Source organism: Chlorocebus sabaeus, chromosome 23 (genome assembly GCF_047675955.1).
Source record: "Chlorocebus sabaeus isolate Y175 chromosome 23, mChlSab1.0.hap1, whole genome shotgun sequence".
NCBI classification, from domain to species: Eukaryota; Metazoa; Chordata; class Mammalia; order Primates; family Cercopithecidae; genus Chlorocebus; species Chlorocebus sabaeus.
In genome coordinates, this window is record NC_132926.1 from 51203906 (window position 1) to 51231807 (window position 27902).

A 27902-nucleotide genomic window follows, 5' to 3' on the forward strand; every position below is an offset into this window, starting at 1 on the left:
AACCACATGATTATCTCAATAGATGCAGAAAAGGCTTTTGACCAAATTCAACAGCCCTTCATGCTAAAAACGCTCAATAATTCGGCATTGATGGAACGTACCTCAAAATAATAAGAGCTATTTATGACAAACCCACAGCCAATATCATACTGAATGGGCAAAAACTGGAAAAATTCCTTTTGAAAACTGGCACAAGACAGGGATGCCCTCTCTCACCACTCCTATTCAACATAGTGTTGGAAGTTCTGGCTAGGGCAATCAGGCAAGAGAAAGAAATCAAGGGTATTCAGTTAGGAAAAGAAGAAGTCAAATTGTCCCTGTTTGCAGATGACATGATTGTATATTTAGAAAACCCCATCATCTCAGCCCAAAATCTCCTTAAGCAGATAAGCAACTTCAGCAAAGTCTCAGGATACAAAATTAATGTGCAGAAATCACAAGCATTCTTATACACCAGTAACAGACAAACAGAGAGCCAAATCATGAATGATCTTCCATTCACAATTGCTTCAAAGAGAATAAAATGCCTAGGATACCAACTTAAAAGGGATGTAAAGGACCTCTTCAAGGAGAACTACCAACCACCCCTCAGTGAAATAAAAGAGGACACAAACAAATGGAAGAACATACCATGCTCGTGGATAGGAAGAATCAATATCGTGAAAATGGCCATACTGCTCAAGGTAATTTATAGATTCAATGCCATCCCCATCAAGCTACCAATAAGTTTCTTCACAGAATTGGAAAAAACTGCTTTAAAGTTCATATGGAACCAAAAAAGAGCCCACATTGCCAAGACAATCCTAAGTCAAAAGAACAAAGCTGGAGGCATCACGCTACCTGACTTCAAACTATACTACAAGGCTACAGTAACCAAAACAGCATGGTACTGGTACCAAAACAGAGATATAGACCAATGGAACAGAGCAGAGTCCTCAGAAATAATACCACACATCTACAGCCATCTGATCTTTGAGAAACCTGAGAGAAACAAGAAATGGGGAAAGGATTCCCTATTTAATAAATGGTGCTGGGAAAATTGGGTAGCCATAAGTAGAAAGCTGAAACTGGATCCTTTCCTTACTCCTTATATGAAAATTAATTCAAGATGGATTAGAGACTTAAATGTTAGACCTTATACCATAAAAACCCTAGAAGAAAACCTAGGTAGTACCATTCAGGACATAGGCATGGGCAAAGACTTCATGTCTAAAACACCAAAGCAACGGCAGCAAAAGCCAAAATTGACAAATGGGATCTCACTAAACTAAAGAGCTTCTGCACAGCAAAGGAACTACCATCAGAGTGAACAGGCAACCTACAGAATGGGAGAAAATTTTGCAATGTACTCATCTGACAAAGGGCTAATATCCAGAACCTACAAAGAACTCAAACAAATTTACAAGAAAAAAACAAACAACCCCATCAAAAAGTGGGCAAAGTATATGAACAGACATTTCTCAAAAGAAGACATTCATACAGCCAACAGACACATGAAAAAATGCTCATCATCACTGGCCATCAGAGAAATGCAAATCACAATGAGATACCATCTCACAGCAGTTAGAATGGCAGTCATTAAAAAGTCAGGAAACAACAGGTGCTGGAGAGGATGTGGAGAAATAGGAACACTTTTACGCTGTTGGTGGGACTGTAAACTAGTTCCACCATTATGGAAAACAGTATGGCGATTCCTCAAGGATCTAGAACTAGAAGTACCATTTGACCCAGCCATCCCATTACTGGGGATATACCGAAAGGATTATAAATCATGCTGCTATAAAGACACATGCACACGTATGTTTATTGCGGCACTATTCACAATAGCAAAGACTTGGAATCAACCCAAATGTCCATCAGTGGCAGACTGGATTAAGAAAATGTGGCACATATACGCCATGGAATACTATGCAACCATAAAAAAGGATGAGTTTGTGTCCTTTGTATGGACATGGATACAGCTGGAAACCATCATTCTCAGCAAACTATCACAAGAACAGAAAACCAAACACCGCATGTTCTCACTCATATATGGGAAGTGAACAATGAGATCTGTTGGACTTGGGAAGGGGAGCATCACACACCAGGGCCTATCATGGGGAGGGGGGAGGGGGGAGGGATTGCATTGGAAGTTATACCGGATGTAAATGACGAGTTGATGGGTGCTGACGAGTTGATGGGTGCAGCAGACCAACATGGCACAAGTATACATATGTAACAAACCTGCACACTATGCACGTGTACCCTAGAACTTAAAGTATAATAATAAAAAAAAAAAAAAAAAAAAAACCTTTTCCCATGAGGGTTGTTAGAAATTGAAATATGTTTTTTTGGAGAATTGGTATGTTAACTTCTGTCCTATGTCTTTTATATTACATATTATTAAACAGCAATTAGATGCCACTATACCTCAGAATAACTAAAAATAAGAAGATTGATAATACTACATACTGGTGAAGATGCAGAACTGCTGTAACTTTCATAGATTGTCGATGGCATGTAAATTGGTACAACTGCTTTAGAAAGCTGTTTAACTTACCTACTAAAATTGAATATTTGCATACTTATCAGTTAGTCATTCTCATGTACTGCAAAAGATATGATGATAATGTTCACAGAAACATTATTTGTAATGGCCCCCAAATGGAAACAGTCCAATTGTCCATCCACAATAACACAGATGATATGTTCATTTAAAAGTAAAATGCTATATATTTATCCTATGAAATACCATATAGCACCAGTAATGACTAGACTGTAGCTACACACATAAACGTTGCTGAATCTTATGACTGTTTTTATTTATATAAAGTTCACTATAGACAAAACTAACCTATAGGATTAGAAGTCAAGAGAGTAGTAGCCTTTGAGGAAGAATAGTGATTCGAAAGGTGCATGAAGGGGAATTTTGGGGTGTTAGAATGTTCTGTTTCTTAACTTGGATGGTAGTTATATGGCATATTTATTTTGTGATAGTTTGTATTTTATGATTTATGTACATAAATGTATAATTTGTGCACATTTCTGTATGTGTGTTATACTTCAACAAAAATGTAGGCACCTCCCCAAACCAAGCTGATAATTGTTTATCTGCATGAAAGCAGAAATATGATCAAATATAAATTAGAAGAGGCCACCTTTACTATGTTCTTTACCTAAGTATACAAGTTTTACCAGCATAAGGCCAATACTGTTCTTCTGGAAGCTCCATAAAGGCTCCTTTAAGCATTATAATTTCAAAGTAACCTATCAGGAGAGCATTACTCCAAAGCAGAGATTCTTAACTTTGTAGTTCCATTGGCAATTTGGTATGAGACCTATAAATTTCTTCCCAGAAGGAAGAAACATTTCTAAGTGTATAAAATAAAAAGAATGCATGTGAAATTACAAAGGAAATTCATTATAGTGTAATTATAAAAATACAAAAAAGTGAATTTTAGTTAACACATTAAATAATATGACAGCACATTTATGCTGTGGTTTGAATGTTTGTGTCTCCTCCAAATTCATTTAATCTTCAATGTTTTCAATGTTATAGTATTAGAAGGTGGGGCATTTGGGAGGTAATTAGGTCATTAGGGCTCCACCTTCATGAATGGGATTCATGCCTTTATAACAGAGAGGCCAGAGAGATAGCTAGCCCCTTCTACCATTTGAGAATGCAGGGAGATGTATCCTATGAACGAGAAAGTAAACCCTCATTAGACATTGATTCTGGCGGTGTTTTGATCTTGAATTTTCCAGCCTTCAGAACTATGAGCAACAAATTTCTGTTGTGTATAAGCTACCTAATTTTTGGCATTTTTATTATAGCAGCTGAATAGATCAAGACAATTTAAATATAGGCAAATTACAGTTAAAATTTATTTTTAAGAGGTAGGTCAGGGTGAAGGTTATTGACACACTGCTATGTCACTTTACAAAAGGGTGCATCTTACAGGAATTTAAGCAATCTCATTGGAATTGTCCAGTTTTGGGAAACTTGAAACAGTGATGAAGATGACTTATGTCTGTCCATGTCTTGATGAATAAACAATTATAGATAGAAAATATCAGAAAGCAGAGTAGATGCCTGGACCACCAACATAAGATTGCCACCATTTTGGTGATGGAATGACTTCTAGGTGCCAAGTAGTTGGCTAGCCATGTATCCTGAGTGGCTATAAGTAGAAAGATCACAATTGCATATCATCTGGTAGCAGTTCTAATAGCCACTGTAATTTTTAAGTATTGGTGAAAAAAATATTTGAAGTATATGTAATAACTCTCCTGTGATATGAAAATATCTTTGGTTTCTATTGATGATAAAGTCATAAACACTGCTAATGCTTCCATGGTTTGTTGTCCATTTTCATGATGAAGGAAATGTTACATTTATTTAGAGGTTAGAGGTTAGCGAAGTAAAGATGAAAGTAAAGATGCAATTTTTTTCCCATCCAAGTATGAGTTCCCTGAACGATAACCTAGGTTAAGAACTGCTGCTCAAAAGTGAAGGTAGAAGTTACAGGAAAACGGTGAAACAAACAAAGATTGTCAGTAATCACAAGCAACACTTTAGGCTTTTTTTAAAGACCAGGTAAAGAGCTGAGGGTAATATTAAAGGTAAACAAAATGTTTAACATATTCAGTGCTCCCAGGAGAGCCAAACCTCTGAATAAGAAGCCAGCTGTTGACCCCATTCCTTTATTGTTTATGCTAAGTCATCTCGGTGGGATTGGACACTTGGAAGCGTAAACTGACAGATAGAAACATTTGAATTTTTTCTTATATAAGTTATCTCCGCATACATGTAGCTTACAGAATAAAATGGTTTAATAACTCCTGCTCGTTATTACAGTCTTAGATCAGCCTAAATGTCACCTTCTTTAAGAAGCCCTTCCATGGTCCCTGCTCCCTCTTCCCAAAGCACCTGAAATTATGCTATATGGTGCGCTCACCACCCTGATAGTTTTGTTTTAGGATTTGTTCTTTTATTTCACTACCTTTTAAGCTCCATACAAAGGCACATATCTGTCTTATTCTTGCTTTATCCCTAGCAAATAGCAGTGTCTCAAATATGGTATGCACTCAACAAATATCTATGGGACAAACAAGTGAATAAGTAAGTTACTGAATGCTTTCTCAATCCATCTCTCTCCTGTTTGTTAAAGTTAGTTATGATGGAGATATGGGGAAGGGAAGAAAGAGTAGAATGGTAGGAGTTCTGATTCATGGAGAACAATGACTTAATGCAGAATAATCACTGCATAACAGGGCTTTCAAAAATTTAGAGGTTGGGATATCAACATAGCAAACAGATAAAACGTCCCTGACTAATAGAAGCATTGACAAAAGCAAAAGTGAAAATGCCTCTTCTTTTGTATGGGCAAGCCTCTTAAATCCTGTGTGTGTTCTCCTCAATTTTACCTAAGAGCTCATAATTTTTATTAACCTTTTAAAGTTAGGTAACTAACCTAGTAAAATACAGAAGTGCAGTTTGATGAAAATAACCGTTTCCCAAGGCTTTCTGAGAATTACACTGCTGAGTAAATTAAATTCACTGTAGAGGAGATCAGCTGTGACTAATCTAGATTTTTTTTTCCATATTATTCTTGATTTATTTTTCCCAAGTCCACCAGACAAAACCAGCTTTCCTTCTGAGTGACTGCAATCTATGTTTTAATGCAAAATGATGTTTGTATTCCAAATGAGTAGCTCGTGTAACAGGAATAGGGTAGTTTTTTTTTCACCCAGTTTGGCACTGCTGAAAAGGCAAGATTTGTGGCCTTGATATATATTCTTGATTATTGTTGCACATTGTAAAATGTGTGTTTTTATAACGCCACAAGGACTAGGGCAAAGAAGAATGACCATCAGCACTACTCTTGTCCTTTAATTTTATTTTATAGCTTTATCATTTGATAGTCTTCTTAGATGAACTGAACTTATGTCCCTAATCCTTACAGAACGGGAGACGTATGCTCCTATATACTGGCAATATTGTTCACGATTATGAGACAGTAATAAAATCAAAAGATAATTGGCCTTGCCATTCAACTACTGCCATGAAGAATTCTACAACATAATTTTTTTAAAAAAGAAAACCAGACAAATAATATTTCCTATGGCATGTGTTCTTCAATAAATGAAAAGTCAGTAATGGATAACTCTACCTTGCAAGGAAATTAGTTTTCTAATCAGAGAGTACATTTTGTAGCTAATTAATTCCGGCTTGCAGGTGCTAAAAGGGGAATAACCAGAGTTTGCCCCAGTCTGTGGGTTCATGAGTGGAAGCATCCTATATCAAAACATTTCTTGGTTAAATAAACTCCCATGTGATCCATGAGGCTGGTCTTTGGGAGTTCATTCAGAAACTTTGTTGATCAAGTGCTGAATCAAGGCCAAGAATTTTTCCAAAGGAAAATCTTGTTCATGTGTGGAGTTACTCCTGAGCTGCACCTTCATATAAATGTTCCATGAGATAACATTAGCTATTTTTTATTTTGAATTAGCAAAATGTAAACTCTACCACCTGTTCTCTTGGTTTCCAGAAAATACAGATCTCTTCTCAGGCATCAGTAAGCAACTCCGCTGTACTCATCAGATTATTGAAACATATAGATGACTGCACCACCTACTCTTCGTCTGCCTGAGATAAATTTCATTTGGGGAAGGATTTTGAAGGAGAGATACCATTCGTCTCCTCTGGGTGCTTTTGGTCCTATTCTAGGCTCTATTTAGAAATGAAATAACTCTATATGAGTACCATGCTCATTTAGGCCTTTATAGAATCACCACAATTTGCTAACTTGTACCTTCTTATATTGCTCAACTTATTATTCAAAATTGTTTTAAGAAACAACTGAATGGTACCTATGTCCACTTCTGTTGCTATATTAGAAAATGTATATTAACAGCTAACTTTTGCCACAGAATTACCTATATAATGCTTCTGGAAAGAAATTTATTTTAGGATTTACTAACAAAGAAATCACCTCAAAATAAAATAAAACCCAAACTTTGTTTTCTTAGAAAAAAATGTTTTGCTTTTTTCTTTTAATGTACCTTGTAACACTATATTTGTTTTTTTTTTTTCCAGCTGCATTCTAGGAGACTCAGAATGAAATCTGAGGCATAATTATAGCAATTATATTAATCCTTGTTTAACACATTTGGGTACATTTTTTCTTAGTTTCCATTATTTCATTTTCTATTTTATTACCCAGGCATAAATCTTTTATGACAATTTTTATCAAACAATTTTAGAAAGAAATTAGGTTCATTATATTCAAACAGCCAACCTCCACAACAGAAAGGAGACATATTTACTTAGTGCACAGAAGAGGGACTGACCATGTAGGCACTAACTGGATAAATACAGATCAAATGGACAAAAGTCTATAATCAATACACAAGTATATATGTCCATAGAAGATTGCTTTCCCAGGTGGGAGAAGTGAATTATAGTTTTCCATTATCCTCAGCAAACTAATGCAGGAACAGAAAACCACATACCACATCTTCTCACTTATAAGTGGAAATTAAATGATGGGAACACATGGACACATGGAAGGGGCCGACACACACTGGGGCCTAATGGAAAATGAAGGGTGGGAGGAAGGAGAGAATCAGGAAAAATAACTAATGGGTGCTGGTCTTAATACCTGAGTGATGAAACAATCTGTACAACAACCCCCCATGACATAAGTTTACCTATATAACAAACCTGCACATGTGCCTTTGAACTTAAAAGTTGTAGAAAGACCTTTGATTGGTAAATTTTGTCTGGTCTGATGGGAAGTCATAATTCTGGCCCTCCATGATTGTGATGATTCCTGTAGTTGGACATGTCTCTGTGGGACCTATGGAACTATTACTAGAAATACAGGCTCCTGTGGGGCAGGAGGCATTTTAGCTGGTGTGTTTCATGCCTCCTTGCACCTGCACTGTTACCTGGGGGTTACCGCGACAGCCTTAACATTCCCTCAGTGTGACTGGACTTTTCATGTTTCTTTCTGATTATAGGCTCCTGATTATATGATTATTTGCATTTCTCTAATGATCTCCTTCTTCTTAGAGCATTAACTTCAGAAAGCTTGCACTCTGTCCCTTTGAAATATACATCTTCTACAACCTAAAAATGAATATCCTAAGGGTTTAGGAGCCATCCCTTTGAAATGTAGTGCTCAAGAAAGATAGGACTCCTCTCTCCCAGTGCTTGTGGAGAGGTAGGAGACTAACTTTGATAAGGGGCAATTAGTAAACAGAGATAGCCTAATAACATTGACCAACCTCCCCACTAAAGTCTTCCAGTACTTTTCCATTAGCTCATCACAACATTTAAAAATCCCCCTGCCTTTTATTCCAGAGGAGTTTAGTTCAGTCTCTGTCCATATTGCAGTAGTCTCGAATGAAGTCTTCCTCGCTATTTTTAACAGGTTTCCAGTGCAATTTTTTCTTTTACAGAGGGGAGGTGAGGGAGCAATGAGAACAGCTGCTGGATGTCTGTGTAGACCATTGCATAAACTGCTGCAAGGACTTCACTTGAAGAATCCTGATGCTACACTTCCATGCTGGCAAACTGTGGCTTCTGTCCTATGTCTTTCAGAGTCAGCTAAGGCCAAGTTGGGCCTGTGATAGTTTTGTGAGTCTGATTGTTTAGTTGAACATGAGAAGATCCCTCTTACTGGATGTCCTCTTATGATGACCTCATTCTGCTTTCTTGATACTAGTTTTCATTTTGCTTTCTGGTAGAATTTGTTTTCAATCAAAAGGCCAAGTAGAACCAGAAAGTGAAATAATGCGTCCTTATTAACTTGCTCCATAGTTTTCAGGAGTCCATTCTGTTTATTTCTGCCATTAATTATGATACTCTAAATTATTATTTTATGGTTTTTGAGAAAATCCTCTTAGACTTACTCTTACAATGGGGCTACTTACTTGTGTTGGGACTGTTGAAAAACAGCTGAGGCATTTTAGTGAGTTACATGCAAGGAAAATAGCTTATTCACATTTAAAGGAGATAACTGGTATACCGTCAGCCCCCTGTAACTGTGGGTTCTGTGCCTGTGGATTTCACTGACTATGGGATCAAAAATATTTGGAAAAAGATTATTTGTTCAGAATATATACAGATATTTTCCTTGTTATTATTCCCTAAATAATATAGTGTAACAACTATTTCATAGCACTTTAATCATATTAGGTATCATAAATAATCTAGAGATAAGATTTAAAGTATATAGGAAGATGTGTGTAAGTTATCTGCAAATACTATACCATTTTATGTAAGGGACTTGAGCCTCTGTGAATTTTGGTATCCATGGGGGGTCCTAGAACAAATCTCCCATGTCAGGGATCACTGTACTGTCATCAAGGAACAGGAATTATAGGAATGTGGGTAAAGAAAAACAAAACAAAACAAACCATAGGAATTCTGGGATCAGTGGAGTTAGTATCTGCATTTTTTTGAGTGAAAGTGGGGTAAACTGATTACCTGGCAGCCAATAAGAAGTCACTGTGGATAACATGCTCTTGAGCAGGCTGGCTGGGGTTATCTTATAAAAAACCCCAAACCCATTTTAGCTGTATATGGATTCTTTGAAAAACTGTGAGAATTTATTGTGGAGTACATGCAATAGGCTGTCTCACTGTATTGTCTACCAGGGTCTTTCATCAGTAACTTTCCCTTAATTATTAGTCCAGGTCTGCAGCATTTCCTCATCAGAATTTCTCAGCACATTCAGGTAGCCTCAGCTTGGGCAGGATGATGGTAGACGCTCCTTCCTGAGGACTAAATGTATTTTTCAAAACAATTACATAGGTTCAATTGATCAAGCCAGAGACACTGTTCAGAGACCTATAGATAGAACAGAGAAGAACCAAATAAGGAAAGGAGGAAATTTGGGACTCATTTTAATCTTTTAAATGACCCTTTAAATGCATGTCACATATTTGAAGGAAAGTACATTTAGTACTTGGAAAAATTATTCCAAATATATTATACCTCAAATTAAAGCACATTCAGTCAGATAATGGATTGCTGTAAAATTATTATACATACTTTATCTAAAGAGCTGTCACAAATTTACAAATGAATATCACATTTTTGAAGTACTTAGAGAACACAGACTGCTTCCTTGGACTAATGCTAGCTGTCAGCTGTTAATGCATAATAATTATGTCTTCACTAATAGTTCTTCCAAGAAGTTGTTTTCTCTATCTCCTTATTGTGATTTTCACCATCTTATTCTACCTCCTCCTGTTTTTAACCTTACCTCTTTGATTGTTAATATTAGGCTATGCAAAGATGAATTTTCTAGAATACGAAAGAATTTAACAAATGATAGAATTTGTAGAGTCATGGATAGCACATTAAAAACTACAAACATGGCAGAAGCTTAAACAAGAAAAATAAGAAAAACATCTCTAGAACTGTTCCAGATATCTTTATAAACTAAACAGGACTATGAAGGATTATATGGTATTGTAGAATAAATTTGAACTTAAGTTATGGGGAAATACAACACTGGAAGAAATTCAGTTAAATTCAGCAACATTGCATTAAATATAAGCTTAGTTCAGGTGCCATGGAGTTACAAAGGTAAGACCTCTTGTGTCCTCATGAAATTTATAATCAGGCAGAGCTCCTTATTACTTAGAAATCCTGTCCTTGAGAGAAGGATGACTTCTAGTTATTTAAAATCCCTAGAACCTAGTATAGGGCCAGTAAATGCCCAGGAAATAGTTATTGAACTGAAGCACACAAAGGCGCCTTACGGGAATAAAAATGCGAATTACCTAATGCAATGGATGATTCATAAGAAAATGGTCATATTAATTAATCAAGAAATCTTTCTCTGCAGCACCAATAGCCCTTTAAAAGTACCTCTCAACTCTTTTCCTTTGAGTTATAAGAAAGCATCATCTCTATCTGGCAGAGAAGCACAAACTAAAATGAAATAATAACCTCTTACTGAGCTATTGAGCCCTTGCAGCGCCCTGAGTGTTCCACAGGCTGCTTTACATGTTTTATCTCACTTTATTCTCACACAATTCTATGAAGACAATAGAGTAAAACAACTGAAGCTTTGAAAGGTGATTTTTTTTTTGCAGTTGTATGGCAAGTATGTAGAGAAACCAGGACCAAGGCTCTGTTTTGTTTAACTCCAAAGCCCATGTTATTTCCCTTGGTTTTCACTGTTTCTGAAGCACGAGAAAATTACCTGCAGCCACTAGATACATGCCTTCAAAGAGCCAGAAACTTTGACAAGTGTTCTTAGTTGAAGGTTAATGCATTCAAGGCTGACTGGGAATTGCTCACAGATAAAAGGTAAGGTAAAGTTTAATTTTCCTAAGTGAGTAATATTTAAGACATCTTTTCCTCTCATTTCCAAATCCCACTTGCAGTACATGTTATGAAAAAAATATATGTGAGTTTTTATTGTGACTTCCAAATATATGTGAATTTTTATTGATTTTTTTCTAGGTTTATATATAAACAAAAAAAGGGAACAGAAAGAAAATTGGAAATTAATATTTTAGATGTTGATATGGTTTGGCCCTGTCCCCACCCAAATCTCATCTTGAATTGTAGTTCTCATAATCCCCACATGTCACGGGAGGGACCCTGTGGGAGGTAATTACATCACGGGGGTGGTTACCCCCATGCTGCTGTTCTCAGATAGTGATTGAGTTCTCAAGAGAAGTCATGATTTTATAAGAGACTTTTCCCTCTTTTGCTCAGTACTTCTCCTTGCTACCATCATATAAAGAAAAATGTGTTTGCTTCCCCTTCCACCATGATTGTAAATTCCCTGAGGCTTCCCCAACCCTGCAGAACTGTGAGTCAATTAACCTTCTTTCCTTTATAAATTACCCAGTCTCAAGTATGTCCTTATGGCAGAGTGAGAATGGACTAATTCAGTGAATTGGTACCAGTAGAGTGGGTGCTGCTGTAAGGATACCCAAAAGTGTGGAAGTGACTTTGGAACTGGGTAACAGGCAGAGGTTGAAACAGTTTGGAGGGCTCAGAAGAAGAAAATGTGGGAAAACTTGGAACTTCCTAGAGACTTGTTGGAGTGGCTTTGACCAAAATGCTGATAGTGATATGGACAATGAAATCCAGGCTGAGGTGGTCTCAGAGATGAAGAACTTGTTGAGAACTGCAGTAAAGGTGACTCTTGCTATGCAAAGATACAGGCAGTATTTTGCCCCTGCCCTAGAGATCTGTGGAGCTTTGAACTTGAGAGAGATGATTTAGGGTATCTGGCAGAAGAAATTTCTAAGCAGCAAAGCATTCAAGAGGAAGCAGAGTATAAAAGTTTGAAAAATTTGCAGCCTGACAATGTGATAGAAAAAAAAAACACCCATTTTCTGGGGAGAAATTCAAGCCAGCTGCAGAAATTTGCGTAAGTAATGAGGAGCCAAATGTTAATCACCAAGACAATGGGGAAAATGTCTACAGGGCATGTCAGAGACCTTTATGGCAGTCCCTCCTATCACAGGCCTGGAGGCCTATGAGGAAAAAATGGTTTCATAGGCCACGCCCAGAGACCCCTTGCTCTATGCAACCTCAGGATGTGGTGCTCTGCATCCCAGCTGCTCCAGCTCCAGCCATGGCTAAAAGGAGCCAATTTACAGCTCATGCCATTGCTTTGGAGGGTGCAAGCCCCAAGCCTTGGCAGCTTCCATGTGGTGGTGGGTCTGTGTGTGCACAGAAGTCAAGAATTGAGGTTTGGGAACCTCTGCCTACATTTCAGAGGCTTTATGGAAATGCCTGAATGTCCAGGCAAAAGTTTGCTGCAGGAGTGGAGTCCACATGGAGAACCTCTGCTAGGGCAGTGCAGGAGGGAATTGTGGGATCAGAGCCCTCACTCAGTCCCCACTGGGGCATTGCCTAGAGGAGATATGAGAAGAGGGCCACCGCCTTCAAGACCTCAGAATGGCAGACCCACTGATAGCTTGCACCATGCACCTGGAAAAACTTTCAAGGCCAGCCTATGAAAGCAGACAGGAGGGGGCTGTACCTTTCAAAGCCACAGGGGCAGAGATGGCCAAGGCCCTGAGCGCTCACCTCTTGCATCAGTGTGACCTGGATGTGAGACATGGAGTCAAGGGAAATCATTTTGAAACTTCAAGGTTTAATGACTGCTCTATTGGATTTTGGACTTGCATAAGCCTGTAGCCTCTTTGTTTTGGTCAATTTCTCCTATTTGGAATAAGTATATTTACCCAATTCCTGTACCTCTATTGTATCTAGAAAATAACTAAGTTGCTTTTAATTTTACCAGCTCATAGGTGGAAGGGACTTGCCTTTTCTCAGATGATACTTGGACTTTTGGGTAAATGGCAAACTAAGCTAAGACTTTGGAGGACTGTTGGGAAGGCATGATTGTGTTTTGAAATGTGAAGACATGAGACTTGGGAGGGGCGAGGGGTGGAATGATATCTCATCTTGGATTGTAGTTCCCATAATCCTTACATGTCGTGGGAGAGACCTGGTGGGAAGTTATAGAATCACAGGGTAGTTATTTCCATGCTTCTGTTCTCATGATAGTGAGTGACTTCTCATGAGACCCAGTGGGTTTTTTTTTTTTTTTTTTTTTTTTTGAGACGGAGTCTTGCTCTGTAGCCCGGGCTGGACTGCAGTGGCCGGATCTCAGCTCACTGCAAGCTCCGCCTCCCGGGTTTACGCCATTCTCCTGCCTCAGCCTCCGGAGTAGCTGGGACTACAGGCGCCCGCCACCTCGCCCGGCTAGTTTTTTGTATTTTTAGTAGAGACGGGGTTTCACCGTGTTAGCCAGGATGGTCTCGATCTCCTGACCTCGTGATCTGCCCGTCTCGGCCTCCCAAAGTGCTGGGATTACAGGCTTGAGCCACCGCGCCCGGCCGAGACCCAGTGGTTTTATGAGGGGCTTTTCCACGTTATGTTCAGCACTTGTCCTTGCTGCCACCATGTGAAGAAGGATATGTTTGCTTCCCCTTCCATCATGCTTGTAAGTTTCCTGAGGCCTCCCAAGTCCAGTGGAACTGTGAGTCAATTAAACCTCTTTGCTTTATAAATTACCCAGTCTTGGGTATGTCCTTTTAGCTGTGTGTGGATGGACTTAAAGAGATGTTTGCTAAGTACTAGATATTTAGTAATATCAGCAGAATTTAATATTTACAAGCCATTTTTTTCTGACCCTGAATTCCATTTATTTTCTCTCTACTGTGCTAATTTCCCCAAAATTATCAGTAGATTTGACAATTAATAGATTATATTAGCTTCATTATAATCTAGCAGCAAATTTTGGGCAAATTCACCAAGCATTAGTTTGCTAATCTATGAAACAGGGATGATGATAATGATTATCTCATAGAGCTTGAGGATTAAATAATTTAATTTTCTTTTATGTCTAACAAATATAAATTTTGTCCATCTTTTCATGACACTAATAGTGTAAGATGTCATATTTTACATTTGTCTAAATGAAACTAAATCTTAATATACTCACATGCCAAGGTGGCTATGTCTTTAATATCAGTAAAATCTAAGGCATCACTCCTCTATTATATAGAAAGAAGTTCCAGAGTATACTCAGTTTAATAAAAAAGGCTAAGGAGCATGGTCTTCTATTTCAGTTGGCCATGATGCCTGGCTTCTTGTGTTATTCAATGCATGGCCCATCACCACGTGCTGTCATAGCTGTGGCTGCAGGGAGACCATGTTCTCAGCTTCGGCTATAGGAATGTCACTGGAGTGCACAAGACCATGATTTACAGTTTGCAGCCCATGCACACATCCATGCATCTGTCACCATCAGAGTTCCTGCCATGACCCAGGGGGATGCAAGTTGCTAACTTCATCTCTCCACTTCCCCGACAAAACAGCTCCTTCTCTTAAAAAGGGACTTTGTGGCCCGGCACGGTGGCTCACGCCTGTAATCCCAGCACTTTGGGAGGCCGAGGCGGGCAGATCACAAGGGCATGAGGTCGAGACCATCCTGGCTAATACTGTGAAACCCCGTCTCTGCTAACATAAAAAAAAAATTAGCCAGGCGTGGTGTTGGGCGCCTGTGGTCCCTGCGACTGGAGAGACTGAGGCAGGAGAATGGTGTGAACCTGGGAGGCGGAGCTTGCAGTGAGCCGAGATCGCGCCACTGCATTCCAGCCTGGGGGACAGAGCGGGGCTCTGTCTCAAAAAAAAAAAAAAAAAAAAGGCAGCGGGAATACTTCGTGCGATTTTTTTCTGCAGGGTCGCTCAATGTCAATTTTCTATTTCAGGCTTGAAACCTGGAGAGGCTGTTAACAAATACTTCCTTTCCCATCTCCCACACAACAACAACAACAACAACACAGACATACAGATGCATGCACACACACACACACACACACACACACACACACACACAGAGTAAAAGTCTAGAAGTCAAGAATTCAAAGTTGTAGTCTCATTTCTGGGTAGTTTGGTGTGGGGGTGAATAATAGGAAGATGGAAACAAGCACTATTTACCAGGTTCTTATAAATATTAATAGGGATATTTTATATTTGTAAATATTAGTATGTGTCTTGTATTTTTGTAGACAATTAGGTATCAGTACTTCTCAAGCTATCTGTAGTGAATGACCAGTTAAAAAATTCCAATCAGATGGAGACCAATAATTTTGTAAAATATAGTAAAAAGGTTGTGGCAATGCCAGTAAAGCCTTCTAAGTTTTATTTTTATTTATTTAAGCTTTCTGAGTGTTTACTCTCAATTCTCTGACCTCATGATCAACTAGTAACACTGGTCTACAATTGCATTTTGAGTGTAGTACTGTTACACATAGCTTCTTATTATAATATGCATATTTTTTCATAGCTTTTTTTTTGTCTATTTAATATTATATCTCAAAGATCTTTCAATGAAAGGACAATTTAGAGTAGTCTGTAGATAACATGAAACTGAGTAAGAAAAAAACTTGTTTTCGTAAGGTACCCAGATGTTTGGGGTGGTTTGTGGCACAACATTACCTGGCAAAAGCTGACTTATACTTCTACTTATATTTTCATTTAGAATTAATCAATGTCAATTATCATTCCGGATAACTTTTCGAGCTATCACCTCTTTGTCTTGGATTCAGCATTGCCAGTGAGGAATCTGATGTCAGTCTTATTCTCATGAATTTCCTATTTTTGGTAACATATGTCTATTGCTGTTACACTTGAAGGCTAACTTGGTTGGGTTAAATGATTAGGTGACTTTATTTTTTTATAATCTTGCTTACATGTCTTCTTGACTCCTGGAATGGAGAGTAGCTACAGAGAAATCTAAAGTAACCTGACTTTTTCCTCTCTATGTGGCTTCCTTTTTTGGGGGGTGGCCATACTTTTTCCTTCAACAAAGCTTTTTCTTCACTTAAGTTCACCCAGTTATATCTTGGTGCCTATCATTAAAAAAATATATATTTTTTTCTGGCCAGGTGAGGTGGCTTATGCCTGTAATTCCAGCATTTTGGGAGGCCGAGGAGGGTGGATCGACTGAAGTCAGGAGTTCGAGACCAGTCTGGCCAACATGGCAAAGCCCCATCTCTACTAAAAAAAATGCAAAAATTAGCCAGGCATGGTAGTAGGCGCCTGTAATCCCAGCTACTCAGGAGGCTGAGGCAGGAGAATCGCTTGAATCAGGGAGAAAGAGGTTGCAGTGAGTGGAGATTGTGCCACTGCATGCCAGCCTGGATGACAGAATGAGACTCTGTCTCCAAAAAAAAAAAAAAAAAAAAAAAAAAATTAAAAATAAATAAATAAAATTTCTGAGACACTTGGGAAATAGAGTGTTCTTTAGACATTCAGATTAAATTTTTTCTATATTTTGAAATAAAAACTTTTTGGTGTCTTTGCATGGTATGTTCAGTTCCATTCATTATAAATTCTGCTTCATGAGTATTAATTATATGTATGCTGGATCTCTGTGTGTGGCATTTGATCTACCATCTTTCATATAACTATTCCTATATATTTATTTTTTCATTGATTTATATTCATAATTTTTCTAAGCTGTCAACATGTACTTAAATGTGATTTAAGTCATTCTATTTTTAGTTTGTTTTGTGGTAAGGACACTTAAGATCTGCTCTCTTACCAAATTTGAAGAATACAGTCCAGTACTGTTAACTATAGTCACATTGCTATACGTATTTCTAGTTGTCTTTAATATATATATTTTTCTTTGTGTATTTATTTTTCATTTTATTTCTGCACTCAACTAGCTTACCTATCCTCTTCTGCTGTCTTATCAACTCTTTCTCGAGCTATTTGTCTCTTTTGTGAGCTCTTAAGTGCAAGTAATATTATCTGAAATTCATTTGAGACAATGAAGAACTATTTGTTTGAACTGCTAATCTGTTGGTGAATTATTCTTGCAATGTATTCTCTTCATCTGCATGATTTTAATTTTCTCTCCTGCTGTGGTCTGAGTGTTTATGTTCATATGTTGAAGACTAATGCAAGATAGGGCCTATAGGAGGTGATTAGATCATAAGGGTAGAGTCCTCATGGATGAGATTGGTGCCCTTGTGAAAGAGGCCAGAGGAAGCTTGTTTGCCCCTTCTACCATGTGAGGACAGAGCAAGAAGGTGCCAGCTATGAGAAATGAACTCTCATCAGACACTGAACCTGCTGGTACCTTGACCTTGGACTTCCCAGACTCCAGGCCTGTGAGCAATCTATTTCTGTTGTTTATAAATTACCAGTGAAAGGTATTTTGTTATAGCAGCCTAAATGAACTAAGACAACTTCCTACATTTTTGTGTGTCTATTCATATTTTAAATGTTTTTGTTCTGCTTTTAATGGGTCTAATTATTTGAAGGATATAGTTGGATAACTGGGCAGAGGAATATGTGATGTGCGTTGGGACACTGTAGGTTTAATTTATGTTTCTCATCTTAAAAACCCTATTAGAAAGCTTGTTATTTCCTCTGCCTCAGGACTCTTGGGATCTCAGCTTTCAGTGTCTTAGCACTTTATGACATATTGAAGTCCTTTATGTCACAGCTCTGCTGCTGAGATCTGGTGGTCTCTCCTCCATTTTACCCATCCATGAATAGTCTAGGTTGTAGACCAGATAAATGGCATATCATCATGAGTATCCATTCTCTTTCCTGTGGTTCTGTTTATAGTCCCTATTACTTTTCTGACCCACCCATCCTCCTAGATCTTATTGCTAATTTAGGACAGAATTATTTTCTTTTATACAAGCGTTTCTTTGTTCAAGACTTAAGCCTGTATGTGCCTTTTCTCAACATCCTACCTTGTTTTGGTCTAGATTTTACAGTGTTGCAAATATACCTCAGTTTTATAATTTAATTGATGATTTTTCCCCTTGCATTCTTTTGGTTGTTTTTAGTGGGTTTCACAGGATTGGGAATACAATAAAAAGAGTCATTTCTCCATCATTTTCAATTGAAAAGCCAAACAGCTTTAAGATTGAATTGACACAGTGAAAGCTCTCTCCTAATAATTTCCATTGATATGAAGTACAGAGATATTTAAGAGATAGAATCAACAGAACTTGCTGATTTGTGGGAAATAGGAGCCAAGGGAAGGGGAGCAATTAAGGACAGTCATTACATTTTCTTGGCTTGAGATATTTGGATGATGATGGTGCCAATTATTTGGTGGAGAAGGTAGGAAGACTGGGTTGCCATGGGAGGACATATTAAGGGTTACATTTTGGATTTGTTAAAATTGAGAAATATCTGAAATATTCAACTAGGGATTTCACATATACTCTTGGACATGAGTCTGGAACTCTGAGCAGAGGTCTGGGTTTAATATGAATTTGGGATGTGTTAGCTTAATTAATGTAGGATAATTTCAGCCTTGGGGATGGGTAAAGGAATCTTGGATGTAGGTTGTATAGATAAAAAAGAGTAGAACGTAGCTCTGAGATTCCCTTATCCTTAGAGGTCAGTTATTAGAGAACGTGCAAAGGAAGCTGAGGTAGAAGAAAAACAAAAACACAGTATCTGTGAAGGGAAGAGGTGATACTATTTCAAGACAAAGGGAATAGCTGATCATATTAAATGAGTCTGAAAGGTGGAGTAGATGAGCGAAGGAAGTGCCCACTGGATTTGGCAACATGAAACTCGGCAGTGACCTTGACAATGGCAGCATCAGTATATTAGTGGGGTGAGACACCAGATTGCACTGGCTCAAATTAGTAAAGTGAAAGTGAGGAAGCAAAAGGAAAGCAGATGACATGTAAAAATATTTTATTTTAAATTGACAATTTATAATTGTATATATTTATGAAGTACAAAGTGATGTTATGATTTAAGAATAAAATGTGAAATACTGATAATTACATTAAGCTAATTAATATATCCATGGCTTCAAATACTTATTTTTTTGTGAGGAAAACATTTTAAATTTACTCTCAGTAATTTTAAAATATGCAATTCACTATTATTAACCATATTAACCATGTTGCACAAAAGAATTAAAAAAATACCTTATTACTCGTGTCTGATTTTGTACCCTTTGGCCATGATATTCCCATTTCCCCCACCCCAGCTTTCATTACCACAACTCTCTGCCTCTGAGTTCAACTGTTTTAGATGTCACATGTAAGTAAAAATATTAGGTATTTGTCTTTCTGTTCCTGGCTTATTTCATTTAGCAGCCTGTTCTTCAGTTTCATCCATGTTGTTACAAATGACAGAATTTCCATCTTTTTTTTTTTTAAGGCTGAATAGTATTCCATTGGAAAGCAGGTGACATTTTTGAGAGGTTTAGCTATGAATGGTGGCACAGAAATAGGGTAGTAAGCCAGCCTTAAGAACAGAGCATTGCCATCACTTTTGTAGCCCTTCATCCCCTCCAGATGCAGCAACTACACTTAATTCGTGTTAATCATTACTTGTCTTTTTAGCTTTACCATAAACTCTTAAAATGCCAAAAAAAAAAAAAAAAAAGAGAAAGGAATAAAGTTAAAAAATAACATCAGTGTTTTCTGTTTATTTCAGTTTCATATAAAAGGTACTAAAGCATGTTTGTGTCCTGATTGAAATGATATATAGAAGAGATTAATCATACAGGAGAGAGATGGGTGACTGACATTGTATGGGCATTAAAGAAAGTATGAGGGAATTTAATTCAGAGCAGAAGTGGAGTGACTGGCCTTGGACAGATGTATGGTCATATGTTTTGTTGAACAGAATAGAAGATGGGAATATGGGTATTAATGCAGGAAGGTTTTTAAATTTGGGGGTGGAAAAATGATGAAATTTATTTCTGATGGCTTCTGTTTCCTCTGTGAGATTTGAGGGAAAGTAATCCAGTTGCTTCTTTTGTGAGGCTTGAGATAATAAAGGTATTAGAAACCTTTTCATTGTTGTTAAGGTTTCAAAACATCTGCCCTGTTGTACTTGATGTACTTAAATTATTATATTATATTCCAGGATTCTTTTTCTAGAAAATAATTAATGAAACTATAAATCAAGGCTAAATGCCTACTGATACATTACTGTTTGAGTTAATGCCTACTAGTATATCTATTTTACAGATTAAAAATCCTGAACCCTACAAACATTAAATTATTTGCTCAATATGACATAGGTAGGAAGTGAGGGAATTGGATTGCAGTCTAACCTGACTGATTTTAGAATCTGTCCTATTAATCACTACACCATATTGCCTCTGCTCATTATAACATTTAAATTACACACATACATACATACATAATGAAAGGATAATAACATGGACTTTTTTCTCATTACTGTCCTTGTTTTTGTTTCAAAAGTTCCTCTACCCCACCCACCATGTTTTAAAAGATTCTTGGTAAAATAAACACCTCATTTCTACATTACTGAAGTCAAGAGGAGTGGAAATAAAACTATACATTCTCACCTTAGCATTTTCTGTACTATCAAGAATTTTTATTTTAAATCTTTAACAATCAAACAGTGATGATAGAGCTTGAAACTTGACAGCATTGTCTTCCTCCCAATCTAATGTTAACATTTGCTTTTATGAGCATGTTATTTTCTACATGACATTTTCCTTTAACATTTTTAATAAGATAGAAAAAGAATTCGGAGATTTGACAGAGTGTCTATATAAAGCAGGGAAGAACAAAAATATGCTGTGTAGGCACTGAGTTAATGAAGAATTATATTTAAAATAATCGTAAAAGATGTTGTAATAATGTAGGTATGCTTTTCCTCAGTGCAGTTTAGTTCTCTTATGTTTCTTTGTGTAGGACTACTGTCTGCAATTTGAGTGCAAAAGTTTAACACTTCATTTATTAAAGAAAACTTAATACTTCCAATGGTATCTTTGTACCCATTATTAGTGTTCAATAAATCAATAAAGTGACCATAGTTAACATTAAGCTATTGAGCATTTCAAAATAGCTAGAAGAGAATAATGCAAATGTTTCCAGCATAAAGAAAAATTAAATTTTTAAGGTGATAGGTATCCCAATACCCTGATTTGACCTTTTCACATTATATGAGGGCATCAAATTATTACATGTACCCCCAAAATATGTACATTTATTATATATCAATAAAAAGTAAATAAAAATAATTACAAGAGTGGAAAGCAGATCCTTAGCTAGAGAGGAGAAATGTAATAAAATGGAAGAAAAGATTGACATGGAGGGATACAAAAGAAAACATTAACATGGGAGGGATACAACATTTTCTGTGGTTCCTGAATTTTCTAACATATTGATCATTTATTACAAAATTCTGTGAAGGAACTATTTCATTGAGAAGAAAATGAAATATCAAAAATATGTATAATTTGTTTTGGGATAAACAGTATATCAATAATGTATAGCATCTAAAATTCATGTCTCTTTTTTTCTGACATTCTTCTTGCTTACCTCAATTCAAGAAGTGTTGGCTGTGTAGAGTTACTGTTGAATAAAATTAATGCTTAAAATTCATAGCTATATTTGGAAAAAATTTAAAGATAATAATTAAAATGCAAATGCAACTGGAAGAATTTAACTATGAATTAAGTTCATTCTGAGACTTCAATGATACCCTGACATATTACCTGACTGTAGGATCAGCTTTTGTCGAGGAGAGGAGAAAGTGAATATCCACACACAATTGAAGGAAACGACACTAGATGGAATGTTTGGCTACAGGCCAGAATGACAACTTTGCTTACTTGATTTTTCCTCTTTACAGAATGGCCCTGTCTGAGAGATATGTTACCCTAAACACCAAGACTCAATATATATGACTTAAGAAAAAAAAATCCTTAAGCCCTATCTGAAGGTGATGCTTCCTGATTTTTGCAACACATAATTCTTTTTCTTTCAATGGAGAGAGCCACACTTTGATCACATAATTTCACTTTATAATATGGATAGTTTTAGGACAAACTAATTAAAGCTTATATTACTTGTATTTTCAAAAAGCCCTCATGTAGTGCAGTATGTGATTAATTAGCTCTTGTAACCTGGTAAAATGAGAGTTGTATTGGCTCTCCAATAAGAATGAAAAAAGAGAGAGGGATGAATTATTGTAGCATATCTAGAACAATATACGAATCTTTATTTTATTGCTTTTGGCCTCCCTGAGGTGCCAGCTGTGGCAGACATGTGTATGCTTTCCTTTAAGTTCATGACCATGGAAATTCCTTCTTCAGAGAAATGTTGAAAAATGCTTCATTTTTGCCTTTTAAAGACTGGATGTCAGAAAAATTGGTGGACTACATTTTTAGCTACTTCACTTCTATCCCATACCAGTATTCTTGATCCTACAACTTGCTGCTTGAAGTTGGATGCCTCTTTTGAGAGTTAACATTTTATGCAAGGTCCTAGTTAACAGAAAGAAGGAGTTCCTTCTCATTGGAAGTGAAGTAATTTTCCTGAATCAATAATACATATTTCAACTGATGGTCATTTAGATTGTGAAAGTTGATAACCCAGAAACTAGGAAATGCTTCAAAAATGTGACATAGCCTAAGAGAATTATAAATATTATCTAGTAACTTTTGCATGTTCTAGAAGTATGGTTTGACTCCTGCATCTTGCAGACAAATACTAGTATTAGAAAAAAAGGATTTTTTTCTTTTTGCCTGATGCTCTTTAATATTACAAAATTATTTCAATTTAAACATTTCAGCTATTTTTTCATAGCAGTCCAGTGAGATAAACATAAATTGGCATTATCACAGATCAAATTCTTTTGAAATTCACTGCTTTGAGGTAAATCACCTGAAAGAGCTGGTAAGAATTAGATGGCAGTTCCAGAGCATCACATGTTTGATATACTCCCCATGGCCTCAGTTCATATACTTTCTCCTCTATGATTTATTGAGGAGTAAGTTATGAGTAAGCTGAAGAGCAAACTAGCAGTACTGGAAATGAAAGGGCCAAGGAAAAAATGATACATTTTAGAACGTGAGCCTTGGGAGGAAATGGGTTGATTAAATTTCATCTTCTACCCCAGGACCCTGCCTCTGCTTCTTTGATAATTGAAATTGTGTGGGGAGAGAGAGAGAGAGAGAGAGAGAGAGACAGATATTGAGAGAGACTGAGAGATTGAGAGAGAGAGGGAGATTGGGAGATTGAGAGATTGAGAGAGAGAGAGAGAGAGAGAGAGAGAGAGAGAGACCCACATGGTAAAAGTTCAGACTAGCATCTGTGATTTTAAGTATTAATTTAAAACAGCTGTAAAAATATTCAAATATTCACTTTAGGTAATATATTGGCTTTTTCCAGAAAAGAATGCTTTGTCTTCCTGTGCCTGGGGAGATGATATTCAAGCTGGCACACTGACAATCAATGTAAATTCATTAAACAAAACAGGAAGTAAACAGGTATCTTTAAGTTTGTATCTCCCATTCATAAGTACTTTCAATCATACCTGGTTATCAAATAGTTTTGATGTTGCAAATCAATAAAACAAAAAACAAATAAATGAAACCCAAGGCAAAAAAAAAAAAAAAAAAAAAAAAAAGAATGGAAAAATCCTCAAAGAAATAATCAGATTTTCCACCAGAGTATTTTGTTCTCTGAAATTATTCTGACTGCCTGCCTTTCCAAGATATCTACAACTTCACTTAGCTAATGCCATGTTTTATACATATTCATTTGATGCTTTTATCTTGATTACCAAAATAAACATGTATCGTGTAGAAAAAAGGAAGAAATACACAAAAACACAAGGAAAAATTAAAAACAATTCATGCTCTTTTCACTCAGATATGATAAACTTTTGATATTTTACAGAGTATTCTTTTTTTTTTCCTCTGGTTATTTTTTTTCCAAATTGCAATGTAATGCAAATACCTTTGTGTTTTCATTTTCATGACTACATACACAGAAACTCACCTAAAATAAAAATACAGTTTGATTTTTTTTAGTTTTACATAGAATGATATTATGTGTATATTTCTGTGACAGTGGTATATCATATTATTTCAAATAACTTATCATTCTTTTTATAGTCTGTAGTGACTGTTAGAAGCCTACTTAATATCCAGTAATCTCTTCTTTCTAAGAGAATCTCACTTTTACTGAAAGCAGTAATGTGCCCAGATGAAACAAACAAAATAAACAGGTTTATGTGTCCTTTGCATAAAAGCCATTTTGTTGACAGCTGATGGGATACCTTGGTTCTTGTCTTCTTTGGTTTAAGAGAATTTAAACAAGAGACACACAGCAAAGGAGATACAGCATAGAGTAATTTATTGCAAAATAAAAAGAATATTTGAAAGTTAGGTGCAGAATAGACACTACACCCTGAGAGAGAGAGAGGATTCAGGGCGTGCTGTTCGTAAGGATGAGACAGCAAAGACTGGCACCTGGGCGACTCCTTTTGTGGGAATCTTACATGATTATTCATAAGGAAGTGGAAAGAAGTGTTACTAGTAAGCATGTTTTGGGTGGTCTTCTGGGTGCACACGTGCTTTGTTCATACGTTGCATGTCTCATTAGCATCTTAAATATCTACCCAGGGGTGTGTTTTTTACTATTAAAATGAGTAAAGGGTCAGTTTGAGGACAGATAAAATCAAAGTGTGCATGCTCTCTATGGGGAAAATCTCCTACTGAAGATAGCTTTGCTTGAATATGCAATTACAATGCACATGTTGAGGCTTGTTGTTGACTATATGGTCATAATGGTTGCTGCATCCCGAGAATATGATCACTTACTTGACTACCTATCCTGCCTCAATTTGACGTAATTCTAGCCATTCGTTTAAGCCCCTGCTTACTTAAAATTGTTACAATGGAATGCAACTGTTGTTATGTATGTAATAGTTAATAAATATGGATGCACCATATTTTAATGTTATATGTAATAGATAATAAATATGGATGCATCATAAATTATTTAAGAATTCAATAAGTAAATAAAATTTATATTTTCAATTTTTCACTATTAAAACAATGACACAATAGGCATATTTGTATGTATCTATGCCAGTCAACTTTTGTACGTATTTTTCATTTCTTTGCTATTTTGCACTTCTTTTTTGATGATAATTTTGTTTAATCTTCTATCTCACTAATTCATATTTTATCTGGGTCTCTTCTTATTTACAGCTTGTGATTTTGTGTGTGTTTTAAAATTTCAGCATTTATTATGAACATATATGTATGTGTGTGCATCTACATACATTAAATATTTTCGATATATAAACTACGAATATATATTAAAAATTATATATTATATATACATATATATTATGTTTAATCTCTAAGCCCCAAAATAATTTATTTCAGAGAAGCATATTTCTTATATAATGGATAAGAAAGTCTCTCTCTGAGGATGTTAATTATATTTATTTAAAGTTTTTTTCTGTTTTTCTCTACTATGTCTATTTAAGAGATTATGATACTATTTTTATTGTAATTTAGGTTTAGCAGTTCTCACCCCTGCAACCCCCACTAGGCTTTTGAGTTTTGTTCTGAATATCTGGAAATTCTTGGGAAATTTTAGATTGTAATTTGATAGGCAGAGAGTATTTGTTTGGTTTATATGGGGATCTCTAAAGGCTTTGCAGTGAATGTAGGTTCTGACTACTGTGGCCTCATCATGGCTACAGATATATAGTAGGAGTACCTGGGGAAAACATCCCTTGTGGGTTGCATATCTTCAGGATATTGGCTCGTTGAGGCTTCTTTGCAGGGTGGACCTGAAAGAGCAACAAAGTATGTCAGGTACAGTCAGGCATTGATCTTTTCATTTATTTTTAGATTCAATTTTTATTTTTGCCTGGTGCAGTGGCTCATGCCTCTAATCCAAGCACTTCAGGAGGCTGAGGCAGGACTTGAGCCCAGGAGTTTGAGACTAGCTTGAGCAACATGGTGAGACTCCATCTCTACCAAAAACAAAAAATAAAATAATAAAAAAATTAGCCAGGCATGGTGGTGTGTGCCTAGTCCCAGCTACTTGGGAGGTTGAGGTGGGAGGACTGCTCCAGCTTAGGAGGTCAAGTCTGCAATGAGCCATGTTTGTGCCACTGCACTCCAGCCTGGGTGACAGTGTGAGACTCTGTCTCAAAAAGAAAAAAGTTATATATATTTTGCATTTACATTTAGAAATGAACTTGGCCTTAGGATTTCCTTTCTTATAATTTCCTTTATGGTGGCCTTGTAAAATAAGTTGGGATTTTTTTTTGTATTTTTCTATTACTTCAAAAATTGTTTTAAAAATCGGCATTATTTGTACCTTAAACATTTTTTAGAATTGGGTGGTAGAGTCATCTGATCTTTGTTATATATTAGTTCATTCTTACGCTGCTATGAAGAAATACCCAAGACTGGGTAATTTATAGAGAAAAGAGGTTTAATTGACTCACAGTTTTGCATGACTGGGGGGCCTCAGGAAACATACAATCATGGTGGAAGGCACATATACACAGGGCAGCAGAAGAGAGAATGAGAGCCAACAGGGGAAATGCTAGATCCTTGTAAAATCATCAGACTTCATGAGACTTACTCATTATCATGAGAACAGCATGAGGGAAACTGCCCCCAAGGTCCAATTACCTCAACCTGGTCCTGCCCTTGACACATGGGAATCATTACAATTCAAGGTGAGATTTGGGTGGGGACACAGAACCAAACCATATCATTCCATCCTCGGCCCCTCCCAAATCTCATGTCCTCACATTTCAAAACACAATCATGCCCTTCCAACAGTCCCCAAAGTCTTAATTCATTTTAGCATTAACCAAAAAGTCCAAGTCCAAAGTCTCATCTGAGACAAGACAAGTACCTTTCATGTATGAGCCTGTAAAATCAAAAGCAAGTTAGTTACTTCCTAGATACAATGGGTGTACAGGCATTAGGTAAATACGCCTGTTCCAAATGGGAGAAAGTAGCCCAAACAAAGGGGCTACAAGCCCCATGCAAGTCTGAAATCCAATAGGGCAGTCAATAAAACTTAAAGTTCCAAATCTCCTTTGATTCCATGTCTCACATCCAGGTCACACTGATGCGAGAGGTAGGCTCCCACAACCTTGGGCAGCTCTGTCGCTGTGGCTTTGTAGGGTACAGCCCCACTCCTGGCTGTTTTCACAGGTTGGCATTGAGTGCCTGTGGCTTTTCCAGGTGCATGGTGCAAGCTGTTGATGGATGTACCATTCTAGGGTCTGGAGGATGGTGACCCTCTTCTCACAGCCCTTCTGGGTAGTGCCCCAGTGGGGACTCTTTGTGGGAACTCTAACCCCACATTTCCCTTCTGCACTGCTGTAGCAGAGGTTCTCCATGAGGGTTCCACCCCTGTGGCAAACATCTGCCTGGACATCCAGGAATTTCCATACATCCTCTGAAATCTAGGCAGAGGTTCCCAAGCCTCAATTCTTGACTTCTGTGCACCCATAGAAGACCATGTGAAAGCTACCAAGGCTTGGTGCTTGCATTCTCTGAAGCAATGACCCAAGCTGTACCTTGGCCCCTTTTAGCCATGGTTGGAGTTGAAGC